At 40.9% G+C, this 13913-nt stretch overlaps 1 protein-coding gene across 2 annotated transcripts in view; it reads left to right on the top strand.

Moving 5' to 3' along the window:
* KHDRBS2 (KH RNA binding domain containing, signal transduction associated 2) overlaps nucleotides 1–12624 on the top strand; it is a 650233-nt gene extending 637609 nt beyond the window's left edge. The window contains exons 13-14 of one of the 2 annotated variants that reach the window (XR_012243879.1): nucleotides 12178–12276; nucleotides 12466–12597. The gene's annotated coding sequence lies outside the window, so the exon portion shown is untranslated. Of the gene's footprint in view, nucleotides 1–12177 lie in introns of both variants that reach the window. The other variant, XR_012243878.1, reaches the window with a different exon arrangement.
* The last annotated feature ends 1289 nt before the right edge of the window (nucleotides 12625–13913 follow it).

The raw sequence follows: 13913 nt of genomic DNA, 5'->3' as shown, positions 1-13913 counted from the left end.
GAATTGCTCCAAGGACTGATTGGCTCGTTCTGCGGTCCCATTAGACTGCAGCTGATACGCAGAGGATAAAGCAAGCTGAATTCCCAACTGTGCACAAAAGGCTCGCCAGAACCGGGAGGCAAGCTGACTACCCCTGTCCGAGACAATCACCTTGGGTAACCCATGTAAGTGAAAGATCTCCCAAGCAAATATGGAAGCCAGTTTCTTAGAAGTGGGCAACTTCTTAAGTGGAATACAATGAGACATTTTCAAAAACCGGTCAACCACCATAAGGATAACTGTGTTGCCCTGGGAGTTGGGTAACTTCACAATGAAATCCATAGACAGGTGGGTCCAGGGCCTTTCTCCATTGGGTACGGGTTGTAGGAGACCCACTGGAAGGTGTCATGGAATCTTACTCTGGGCACACACGGAACAGGCAGCTATGAAGGCGGTCATATCAGCAGGTAGACTAGGCCACCAGAATTGTTGGGAAATGGCCCAAAAGAGTTGATTCTTTCCAGGGTGGCCAGCAGCCATGGGAGAATGGTAAGTCTGGAGCACGGCAGTACGGAGACTCTCTGGGACAAAGCAGCGGTCACAAAGTTTCTCAGGAGGAGCATGGACCTGAGCAGCAAGGATTTTGTCACCCAAAGGAGAAGTGAGACTGGTGTGAACCGTAGCCAGAATATGATCAGTAGGAATCACAGGAACCGGAACCGACTCCATCTTGGAAGTGGAGGAAAATTATTGTGACAAAGCGTCACCCCTTACATTCTTAGTACCGTAAGAATGAGACAATGTAATTGAAACTTGACAAGAAAACAGCCCATTGCACCCTTTTTCCGATAATAGTTGGCAAAGACAAGAAAACGCTACAGAGGACGTAAACCCACGGGTCAGGCCACTGTAGGACTGCTAAAAGTTTCACTGGGTCATCGAAAAACCAGCAGTGGAAACGACATAACCCAGGAATTTCACCTGTTCACGAAGGAATTCGCACTTCTCCAATTTACAATAGAGATTGTTCTCTCTTCGTTTCTGAAGCACACGACAGACATCTGTGTGGTGGCTCTCCAGGGACTTGGAAAATATGAGGATATCGTCAAGATAAACCACCACACATAACTGCAACAAATCTCGGAGGACATCTTTAATAAATTCCTGGAAAACTGCCAGGGCATTACAAAGGCCAAAAGGCATTACGAAAAGGCATTCGTTGCCCTCCTTAATCCTCACGAGATTGTATATCCCTCTTTAATCAAGCTTCATGAAAACCGTTACTCCCTTGAAGTGGTCAAATAACTCCGTAATCAACGGAATCGTATAGGCATTCTTAATCGTGAAACGATTGAGATCCCTATAATCAATACAAGGTCTCAGTTCACCACTCCTCTTCTTCACAAAGAAGAAACTAGCACCAGCAGGAGATGAGGATTTGCGGATGAAACCTCGAGAAAGTGCGTCTGCAACATGCTCCTCATGGCCTTATCCTCCAAGACAAACAAAGGGTAAACCTGGCCACAAGGGGGTATGGCACCAGGTTGAAGGTCAATTGCGGCTTGACCCTTGTCAAAGACATCGCTAAAATCGTGGTACTTCTCTGGCAGGGAGGATAGTGAAGAGGTGCAGAGGACCTTGGCTACCTTCTGGAAGCATGTCTTACTGCATTGTGGCGACCAGGAGAGAACCTCAGCACGGTGCCAATCAAAAGAGGGGTTGTGTCTCTGTAACCAAGGATAACCAATAACCAACGGAAACTTAGGTGAAGAAATAACCTGGAATTGGATTATCTCATGGTGAAGAGCCCCTATGGCCATGGACAATGGAACAGTCTCATGAATCACATGGGCAGGCTGCAGAGGTCTCCCGTCAAGAGCCTCAATGGCAAGTGGAGTGTCATGCAGCTGCAGCGGAATCGAGTGCTTCGATACAAAGGCAGCATCAATGTACAGGCCTGCAGCCCCAGAGTTGATTAGAGCCTCTCGATGGACTACTCAGCCCAAGAAAGGGTAACTGAAACCAGGGGCTTATCCTTCTGGATAACTGGGGACGAAGCAACCTAAGGTCTGTCCGTGACAGGACCTCAAGGTTCGGGCATTCCCTGGACAGGTAGGACAAGACTTTAAAAAGTGACCTCCCTGGCCACAATAAAGGCACAATCTCTCCCTCCTCCTAAAGGTTCTCTCATCTACAGAGAGATGTGTGAAACTCAAGTGCATGGGTTCACCTTCACTGACCGACTCGGTACCAGGAGGCATGTGAGGTGAGGGAGGCAAGGGTGGGACTGCAAAGCTCAGTGACAAATGTACAGGAGGCTTCTGCAAGCACTCCTTAAAAGAGAGTCTCTGAGTCTGGAGTCAATGAGGATGGCAAACATGATCAACTTCTCCAGCTCAGTGGGTATATCTCAGGCTGCTTTCTCATCCTTGATGGTATCTGAGAGACCATGAGAAAAAGCATCCATGAGGGCCTTATTGTTCCAAACAACCTCTACTGCCAGAGTACTGAATTCAATGATGTAATTGAATAGCCTGAGACACAAGTACAGTTAAAAGGATAGCCAGACAAGCCAAAGCGCCAGGGAGCCAGAAGAAATGTCAGCCAAGCAAGTCTAACAGGAACACAGGAGAGAGTCTCTAGACATGTGACCAAGGCGAAGGCAGAGATCGTCTGGACTGGACGGCTTAAGTAGGCAGGACCGATGAGCAGGATCATCAACAGGTGAGTCACTGTGGAAAGATAGGAGCTGGCAATTAGCTGAAAGCTGAGCAGCCAGCTCAGAGAAGGAAGGGCTGGGACTAGCCCTGACAGCTATCCAAAATTGTCATATTACCATTACATTTATAGAAAATGTCAAAAAGCATACCTTATAGTTAGTACAATATGCAGTTCCACTATTTCTTTAGATTTTGCAAGATCTTTCTTTTTTTAATGCTGTTGGCAACCCTCTGCTTTAAATCCCAAACCGACTTTTACTTCTGTGGCTCCTGCACATATTTATGCCATTTATATAGTTCCAGCACTACAGTGACTGCATTCTTATTTATGCAGAAAATAAAAATTACAACCCCCTCCACTAAATGAGAGTGTTCAGAATGTTGGTGGAGGGTGGCTGATGACAGAATGGTGTGTCAGGACTTGCCAATGTAGGTAAAAGCTTGTTGTGTGGATTAAACCTTACCCAGTGCTGAATTTTCAATTTGTGTTTTATCCTACCAGTTAAGAAACGTGGGTGTATGGGTATGCCCTAAAAAACTTCAAGTTACCTGATATGTCTTGGTTCTACACCACTCCCATCATCTTTATCTCCCTTAAAGCTCCATTTTTGTGTGAAACTGCCAGACTAGATGATATTTCAACAGTTAGGTCTTGGTCTGTGTCGCAGAAGTGCTGCAGCGGCATGAAAGAAACCCTGGGAACAGTGTTTTCAGGAATCATTTATTAATATATTGCAGCAATACTTTGTTACACTGTATTTAAATTTGTTCTTTTATGTGCCATTTAAAGCAATTGTCATTAATGTACACATAAGTGAAATCTATGTTTAATGTATTTGCCCCAATCACATATCAGGAATATTGTAAAAACTGAATTTTGTGATGACATGATTGCATGAGGGAAGTGAACACAGTTTTACTGTATTAACTAATATTCAATTTGCAAAGTAAACATTCATCATATACTCTAGGATGGAAAAGGACCTGGGGGTCCTAGTAGATGACAGGCTCAGCAATATTGGCATGCATTAAAAAGGGATTAACTCGAGAGATAAAGCGATAATTCTCCCACTCTGCAAGACTCTGGTCAGGCCGCACCTGGAGTATGCTGTCCAGTTCTGGGCATCAGTCCTCAGGAAGGATGTGCTGGAACTGGAGAGAGTCCTGAGAAGGGCAACAAAACTAATAAAGGGTCTGGAAGACCTTAGTTAGAGGAAAGGTTACGAGCACTGAACTTGTTCTCCCTGGAGAGGAGATGCTTGAGAGGGGATATGATTTCAATGTACAAATACCATACTGGTGATCCCATAATAGGGATAAAACCTAAACTTATTAAAGGGAATTTAATAAGACACATGGCCATTCACTAAGATTAGAAGAAAATCGGTTAACCTTAAACTGCGTAAAGGGTTCTTTACTGTAGGATGTGGAATTCCCTTCCACAAGCAGTGGTTTCAGCGGGGAGCATTGATAATTAAAAAAAAAACATTAGATAAGCACCTGAATGACCACAACATACAGGGATATACAATGTAGTACTGACATAAAATAACACACAAAAAGATGGACTTGTGTCTTTTTTCAACCTCGCCTACTATGTAACTATCTTTCAAGGTATACATTCTGTGATCCTTTGGCAAAGAAACCTAAATGTCAGTTAGTGCTAGTTCATACTTCAGCAAATTCTGTGTGGATTCCGCAGCCAAATCACACCCCGTTCATGCAAACTGCTGTGGGTGTGTATGTTAACCTCTTTAATACATGGCACTTTCCCCCTTTCCTGCCCAGGCCAATTTTCAGCTTTCAGCACTATCACATTTTGAATGACAATTGTGCAGTCATACGAAGTTGAACCCAAACAAAATTTATATTTTTTTTTCCCACAAATAGAGCTTCCTTTTGATGGTATTTGATCACCACTGGGGTTTTTACTTTTTGCACTACAAATAAAAAAAGACTGAAAATTTTGAAAAAAAAGTTTTTCTTTGTTTCTGTTACAAAACTTTGTAAATAAGTAATTTTTCTCCTTCGCTAATGAGCACTGATGAGGCTGCACTGACAGGCACTGATGAGGCAGTACTGATTGGCCCTAATGAGGTGGCACTGATGAGGTGACACTGATGATGAGGCCCTTATATCCAGCACTGATAGGCACTGATATACAGCACTGATGGGCACTGATATATAGCACTGATGGGCACTGATAGGTGGCGCTGATGGACAATCATAGGTGGCATTGATGGGCACTCATAGGTGGCACTGATGGGCACTCATAGGTGGCACTGATGGGCTCTGATAAGTGGTACTGATGAGCACTGGTGGGCACTGATGGGCGGCACCTATAGATGACACTGATAGGCAGCACTGACCAGGGGGTACTGGCAGGCATCACTGATGGGCACAGAGTGCCATCCCTAATGAGCACAGATTGGCATCCCTAGTGGGCTCTAGTCGGCTTACCTGTTGGTCATGGGTGTGCATCCCTGGTGGCCATGGGTGGGCATACCTGGTGGCCACGGGTGGGCATCCCTGGTGGTCATGGGTGGACATCCTCGATGAGTCTGCACTGATAATGTGCTGATTATCAGCGTAGACCCCCCTATCAGGAGAGCAGCCGATCGGCTCTCCTCTACTCACGCCTGTCAGTTCAAATAGAGGAAAACCTGATACACAGATTTTCCTGTTTACACTGTGATCAGCAAGGATTGGACACAGCTGATCATGTGTTAAAGAGCCTACGTCATAGACTCTTTACCTATATTGGAGATGCGGTGTGTCAGATGGGTGCATGATCGCAGGCGCGCAATTGCGGCTTATTTTGCTGGACGTCATATGACGTCCAGTCAGGACAACAGAACTGCTTTCCAGCCAACATTTTACTATATGTTGGGTGGGAAGTGGTTAAGTACAACACCCCTAAATCGGTTCGCAAAACGCAAAACATCAATGTGATCCATTTCTGGTGCTGCCCAAAAAAAAGTCCTGCATGGTTTTGTAGGGATTTATTGTGATTTGAGCCATACAGAATGATGGCTCAAATCACACTGCTAAAGAGTCGCATTTGATGTTAACAGGAATGAGGTGCGATTCCTGTTCAAAATTGCATGCGGTCCCCGCACCGCATAGTGTGAACCAGCACTGAATGCAGCACTGCAATTTAAAAAATATATTGATAAATGCTTTGTTTTTCCAGAGCAAAAGTATTTATGTATTATTTCAGGGTCATAAGTAATGACAAAAATATAGCGATTTCTCTAATCTATAAGGGTTATAAATGTGCAGGAGCTGGAGTGAAAATAAGAGAAATCATTGCAAATGGAGGATAAATGCAAAATGTAAAGCTGTGCTCCAGGCAGGTATAAAAGGTACAAAGTATTGTATCTCTGCATTCATTAATATATTATTGTGAATATGAAAGTGTAGCGCTATAAAACCTAAATAAAACATTAACTTAGAGGTAATTAAACTAGTGCTGGAATCCCAATACCAAGGGATATAAAAACAAAAATCTAAATTAAATCCTAAAATAATAAATCAGTGAAGAAATCCCAATTCAAGGGATATACATAGATGTGGTATAATACCCTGTGCAAAATATATATTACAATATATATGTGCATACAAGTGATACAGATATGTGAAAAAAAAATCTTTTTTTAATACAGAAAATTTATAAAGAGTTAGCCAGTGTGAATTAAAGTGCCAATTATACAAAAACAAGAAAAATTCCAATAAAGGCAGCAGCCCAGACATATGTTAATAAAAACATATGTTAAAGTCTAAAGGTGTGAAGAATATTCTCAAACACCAGGACCAGTATTCATAAACATCAACGTTTCAGGGGATACTAGGATAGTAAGTGAGCCACCACCAAAGATCTTAGGAGGCTTACCAGATGTTGGTGACTTGGGGAGGCTTATACCTCCCAAGTCGCAAAGGCTTTTAAACCAGCCTGCTGGAAGGGTGGGTACATCTCCTTGAACAGCCACAATGGATCCTAGATCAGGACAGCAGCTTGGCACCAACGGTCTCAGACAGCGGCATAAGGGTAATACTCCAATGGGGGGCCCCAAACCGGTGTTCACATACCATGCAGAAATAGATTAAAAACTTGCATAGCGTGATACCGTATAAACTTATTTTATTAAATAAATAAAAATAAAACTCACATGGTAAAAATCATCAAGAGTGTATACAAGAGCAAAAAGCGGTATATGAAGTAGGTCTACCCGACGCGTTTCTACTAAAAAGCCATCATCTGGGTGCGGACCCCACAAACACTACCGCTTATAAAGGGCTAATGACCCCATACTGGAAATTCCATGACACCGGAAGTATAACTGTGTTACATCACTTCCCGTCTATTGGACCAAAAAACATTTTTTTTCTATTATTACAACATCCTTAATAGAATAATGACAATAGATTAGGTTACATAGTTACATAGTAGGTGAGGTTGAAAAAAGACACAAGTCCATCAAGTCCAACCTATGTGTGTGATTATGTGTCAGTATTACATTACATATCCCTGTATATTGTGGTCATTCAGGTGATTATCTAATAGTTTCTTGAAGCTATCAATGCTCCCCGCTGAGACCACCGCCTGTGGAAGGGAATTCCACATCCTTGCCGCTCTTACAGTAAAGAACCCTCTACGTAGTTTAAGGTTAAACCTCTTTTCTTCTAATTGTAATGAGTGGCCACGAGTCTTATTAAACTCTCTTCTGCGAAAAAGTTTTATCCCTATTGTGGGGTCACCAGTACAGTATTTGTAAATTGAAATCATATCCCCTCTCAAGCGTCTCTTCTCCAGAGAGAATAAGTTCAGTGCTCGCAACCTTTCCTCATAACTAAGATCCTCCAGACCCTTTATTAGCTTTGTTGCCCTTCTTTGTACTCGCTCCATTTCCAGTACGTCCCTCCTGAGGACTGGTGCCCAGAACTGGACAGCATACTCCAGGTGCGGCCGGACCAGAGTCTTGTAGAGCGGGAGAATTATCATTTTATCTCTGCAGTTGATCCCCCTTTTAATGCATGCCAATATTCTGTTTGCTTTATTAGCAGCAGCTTGGCATTGCATGCCATTGCTGAGCCTATCATCCACTAGGACCCCCAAGTCCTTTTCCATCCTAGATTCCCCCAGAGGTTCTCCCCCCAGTGTATAGATTGCATTCATATTTTTGCCACCCAAATGCATTATTTTACATTTTTCTACATTGAACCTCATTTGCCATGTAGTCGCCCACCCCATTAATTTGTTCAGGTCTTTTTGCAAGATTTCCACATCCTGCGGAGAAGTTATTGCCCTGCTTAGCTTAGTATCGTCTGCAAATACAGAGATGGAACTGTTTATCCCATCCTCCAGGTCGTTTATGAACAAATTAAATAGGATTGGTCCCAGCACAGAACCCTGGGGGACCCCACTACCCACCCCTGACCATTCTGAGTACTCCCCATTTATCACCACCCTCTGAACACGCCCTTGTAGCCAGTTTTCAATCCATGTACTCACCCTATGGTCCATGCCAACGCACCTTATTTTGTACAGTAAACGTTTATGGGGAACTGTGTCAAATGCTTTTGCAAAATCCAGATACACCACGTCTACGGGCCTTCCTTTATCTAGATGGCAACTCACCTCCTCATAGAAGGTTAATAGATTGGTTTGGCAAGAACGATTCTTCATGAATCCATGCTGATTACTGCTAATGATATCATTCTTATTACTAAAATCTTGTATATAGTCCCTTATCATCCCCTCCAAGAGTTTACATACTATTGATGTTAGGCTAACTGGTCTGTAATTCCCAGGGATGTTTTTTGGGCCCTTTTTAAATATTGGTGCTACATTGGCTTTTCTCCAATCAGCTGGTACCATTCCAGTCAATAGACTGTCTGTAAAAATTAGGAACAACGGTCTGGCAATCACCTGACTGAGTTCCCTAAGTACCCTCGGATGCAAGCCATCTGGTCCCGGTGATTTATTAATGTTAAGTTTCTCAAGTCTAATTTTAATTCCGTCCTCTGTTAACCATGTAGGTGCTTCCTGTGTTGTGTCATGAGGATAAACACTGCAGTTTTGGTTACTGAAGCCCCCCGATTCACTCGTGAAGACTGAGGAGAAGAATAAATTCAATACCTCTGCCATCTCACCATCCTTTGTAACCAGATGTCCTTCCTCATTCTTTATGGGGCCAATATGGTCTGTCCTCCCTTTTTTACTGTTTACATACTTAAAGAATTTCTTGGGATTTTTTTTGCTCTCCTCCGCTATGTGTCTTTCATGTTCTATCTTAGCCATCCTAATTGCACCCTTACATTTCTTATTGCATTCTTTATAAATTCTGAATGCTGTGGATGATCCCTCAACCTTGTATTTTTTGAAGGCCTTCTCCTTTGCTTTTATATGAATTTTTACATTGGAGTTAAGCCATCCAGGATGTTTGTTTGCTCTTTTAAATTTATTACCCTTACATTTTACCCTTTATTACCCTTACCCTTTTGTAGGTGCCCTTACAAATATAAAAATACAAATTGCATACAAAATTAATTGAAAAGTGGCTCTACATAAAAGGGATCCAGGCCGCAAGAATATGGAGCTAAGCCTCCTTGAAAACGAGGCTTAGCTCCGTATCCTTGCACCAAAGATGATGGCTTTTTAGCAGAAACGTGTCGGGTGGACCTACTTCATATACCGCTTTTTGCTCTTGTATACGCTCTTGATGATTTTTACCATGTGAGTTTTATTTTTATTCATTTAATAAAATACGTTTATAAGGTATCATGCTATGCAAGTTTTTTATCTAATTCCGCATGGTATGTGAACACCAGTTTGGGGCCCCCCATTGGAGTATTACCCTTATGCCACTGTCTGAGACTGTTGGTGACAAGCTGCTGTCCTGATCTAGGATCCATTGTGGCTGTCCAAGGAGATGTACCCCTCTAGCCGGCTGGTTTAAAAGCCTTGGGGCCCCCAAGGCTTTTTGTATATTGTTTTTGTATATTGGCATTTTAATTCACACTGGCTACCTCTTTATAAATTTTCTGTATTAAAAAAAAAAAAATTCAATTTTTTTCACATATCTGTATCACTTATATGCATATGTATATTGTAATATATATTTTGCACAGGGTATGATTATACCACATCTATGTATATCTCTTGAATTGGGATTTCTTCACTGATTTATTATTTTAGGATATATTTTAGATTTTTGTTTTTATATCCCTTGGTATTGGGATTCCAACACTGGTTTCATTACCTCTAAGTTAATGTTTTATTTAGGTTTTATAGCGCTACACTGTCATATTCACATTTACTGCTTGGGTCTATAGCAATGTTGGCTGCTGTTTATACCTATATTTTACACAGCGCTGTATCTTCCCTTTTTATGTATTAATATATTATTAAATGTAGATACAGCAGGTTTATTTTTTAATTTACCTTGGTATCAGCCTCTTGCCATTCCCTATACAACAGAGCACAGAGTCAAAGAGGGAGACATACTTTGTAGCACAAGGAGTGCTGCAATGCTTATGTGATAGAACAGAGAGCAGAGTGACAGAAAGATGAGCACATCGGGGTTCTGCTTCCCATTCCAGTCATAGTCTTGGGGGGGGCGGCATCACAAAACCTAGATGTAATACTTAACTGCAGTTGAGAAAATTCAGGTCCTCTAGACTACAAGACAGGGATTAGCATGTCACTGTTTGCCTGAAGTTTAAATTGTCCTGAAAATATATCAATATTATAAAATTAAATATATATTCATGGTTATAAATATAACAAAAATGTGTAATCTGCACATTTCCCAAGCATGTATATTTATAATTAACATAAACAACCACGCACTTAAAAAGATTTATTCATACTCAATTTTCATGCATGATCACAAAATTTCATAGCACAGTGATTTGATTTATTTTCTTGATTAAATGTGTAGAGAGCTTTTAAGGTGTAATATAGCCCAATAATTATGCTGTTTGGTGTATTTTAAGAATCAGGCATCATTAAGCTGTTGCAAATGTCTATATTTTCTTAATATTGTGAATTACATATAAACCTTTTACAACAATGAACATCAAGCTCTATAGTAGAGGTTTACAGTTTTATTTTTTTGCTAATTATTTTATATATGAAAAACAAATTATGTAAAATATGTTTAAATTGGTTCTACCCCTAGTTGCAGATTATTTTTGAAACAATTGCAAGTCATGTCTTTACAGTCACCTTCATGGTATACTGTTCTCTTTCACTTGTTAAATTGTAGTTACCCATAGCAGGGTATTTAACATTGGGAAAACCAATATCAAAAGAAGTTTGGAGAGTTTTTCTATTGGTTGTACCATGAAACTGTATGTCAAGAGATTTGTACTTATTTTAAAGGGGAAAGCAAGACAAAACCAAAAATTCCACAGAGAAACCCTCTAAACACAATCAATCTGTTGTAAGCAATCATATCCATACAGATATAACATAATTCCAAAAGGGTTCGATTTTCAGGGTTTTCTTTTTTTTTTAACTGACCTCTCAGTGCAGTTGTGCACGTTTCAAATGTGAGTTCCGTAAGCATATTTAATCTATTTTAACACTATATGCACCAAAAACTGATGGTGATCTCTTTGGGGTTCAGGCAAACATCCTGCAATGCCTAAATAGTACACGTTCAAGATCCCTTGGACATGGTCACTGGACATATTTACTAAATTAAGTAAATTGACCATAGCAAAAACATCCAATAACATGTAGGGTCATTTTAAAATGAAAGAGTCTCTTGCCCATGACTAGATGTTTGAATTGAACACAAGTTTATTTCACTGCACTTTACCTCACACTTAGAGAGATACTGTCACCTTCCCTGCTCAAAGCAAAGTGACAGTGTCTTTATGATGTACTGTATACTCCCAGAACCCTTAATACTCACCTTGCCAGCTTTCCCTCAGCTTTACTGCCTCTGTCACAGCTGGCAATAAAATTCATAGTGTTGGCTGGTGTTGGATGCTACGGGATGTACTGATGTCACTTCCCTAGCCCAGACCCAAACACTTTCATATGGAAAAAGCACCTGGTATTGTCACTGGTTTTAACAGAGGCAGGAGTGCTGGCAAGGTGACAGTGGGGTTGATTTACTAAAAAGGGGAAGGTGTAAAATCTGGTGCAGTCTGCATAGAAAACAATCAGCTTCGAGTTTTTGGGGTTTTTTTATGTTTGTATCCATTTTTTTAACAGTTTTATTTTGTCTAAGCTTAATTGAACAAGCTGTTAGAAGCTGATTGGCTACCATGCACAGCTGCACCAGATTTTGCACTCTCCTTAAAGTAGACATGGACAGTCAATTATGTACATGATTATATATGAGGCAAAATAAATTAGCAAGCCCTCACTGAACTCTCCAAGTTATGACCTAATACTTCCTCAAAGTTAAAAAAAAAAAACACTTTTATTTTTCTGTTAGATCATTTTATTCTCTCTTGCCAGGTGTGATTTGGCTGCTTGCTATCCATTTAACCCGTAATGTAAACATGGAGCTGGCACATAAGAAGAAGGAAGAAAGCTGGGTGCCAATACCCTTATTAGGTTAGTTATCTGCATCTCTTGTGAACTTTGAGCATAAGATGTGCCTGCAGCTGCATAGATTAGAGAGGAATAATTTAAACTGCTTGTTAAGAATATGAATTGTATGCCTAAATTATTTACAGATGTATTAATTACATATATTATTAGATTATTATATATTTAATCAATTCATTGTTTTAATGTCCATAGCCTGGTCAAAGATATACTTCTAAAAATAATGCCACTATGCAGCACAGGGAAACAAGAATGTGTGTGCGCTGAGATCTGGGGAATGTCACTCAAACAGTAACGAGAAGTCCTGCTGCTCACAGGTGAGTCGGCATGGAGTGGCGTGTATGTCCTGCCACTGCAGCAGTCACATGTGAAATGGGAAAATCGGATAGGCTGCACAGGGTCAATAGTATCAATTCATTCACTTTATTGAGGAATCATAAAAGCACTGGATGGGTACAGGCAGAAGAAGAGGAACCTCGTTCCTATTCCCCTGCCTGTACCCATCCGGTGTTTTTATGATTCTTCAATAAAGTGATTGAATTGATACTATTGTGTGGGTGTGCAGCCTATCCGATTTTCTCGTTTCATGTCACTCAAACAGTGTAGAGCTGTTTACACTGAGTTCAGGCCAAACAGGAACTATATTTGAGGGCTAGTTGGTCCACTTTTATTCAAAAAGGATAAATGAAAGTCCTTACATCAGGTTGCCCACATAGGGGGTTGTCAGTGTTTCATTAATTCAACAAAAATGTTTCAACCCCCTGGCTAACTTTATCGACTTTGAATCAGTCTCTGCCCAGTTGTACCATACTCTTATGCCATGTACAGACGACTGGACTTTCTGGCAGAAAAGGTCCGTCGCACATTCCAATCGTGTGTGGGCTTCATCTGACTTTTTCTTTCTAAAATTCTGATGGACCTAGAAATAGAACATGTTTCAAATCTTTCCAACGGACTCAATTCCTATCGGGAAAACCGTTCGTCTGTATGCTAGTCCGACAGACCAAAAACGACACAAGGGCAGCTATTGGCTACTGGCTGTTGAACTTCCTTTTTCTAGTCCCGTCGTACGTCATCGCGTTCTAAAGGAACAGACTTTGGTGTGATCGTGTGTAGGCAAGTCCTTTTCAGCGGAACTCCGTTGGAACTCCGTTGGAACTCCGTCAGAAAGATCATCAGAGTCTACTGTGATGGAAAGTCCTGTTGTGTGTACGCGGCATTAGAAGTCATAGGCTTCCATAAAAAAGGCATAATATACTGTATATGTATATTATAGTATATTAAAAGCTTAAAGTTTTTTTTTTCCCACCTACACGCTCTTTGATGTGGTGGCTACATTTGTTTTCTTTTTTTCAGGCCAACAAGATTTTCTGCCAGTACAGAAAAAAATATAAGTTGATCTTGCCAGAATTCAAGTGTCCTTGTAGCTGCCTGTGCTATGAACTTTTATTACAAACAAAATTAGCATATTTCCTAATTATCTTTGGTGAACTACAAACACCTCCCAGGTAATGAAGGAGGTTTTTGTGGTTCAAATCTGGAGAGTAGTCTAGGGCAAGACACTTCTACTTAATAAATACAGTACAGTGAGTAAGCAGCATCATCTTACAACGAGAAGTGTATTACTGGCAGGATCACCAGGT

This window comes from Aquarana catesbeiana, linkage group LG04 (genome assembly GCF_042186555.1).
Source record: "Aquarana catesbeiana isolate 2022-GZ linkage group LG04, ASM4218655v1, whole genome shotgun sequence".
Classification (NCBI taxonomy): Eukaryota; Metazoa; Chordata; class Amphibia; order Anura; family Ranidae; genus Aquarana; species Aquarana catesbeiana.
This window is presented reverse-complemented; position numbering and strand designations above follow the sequence as displayed.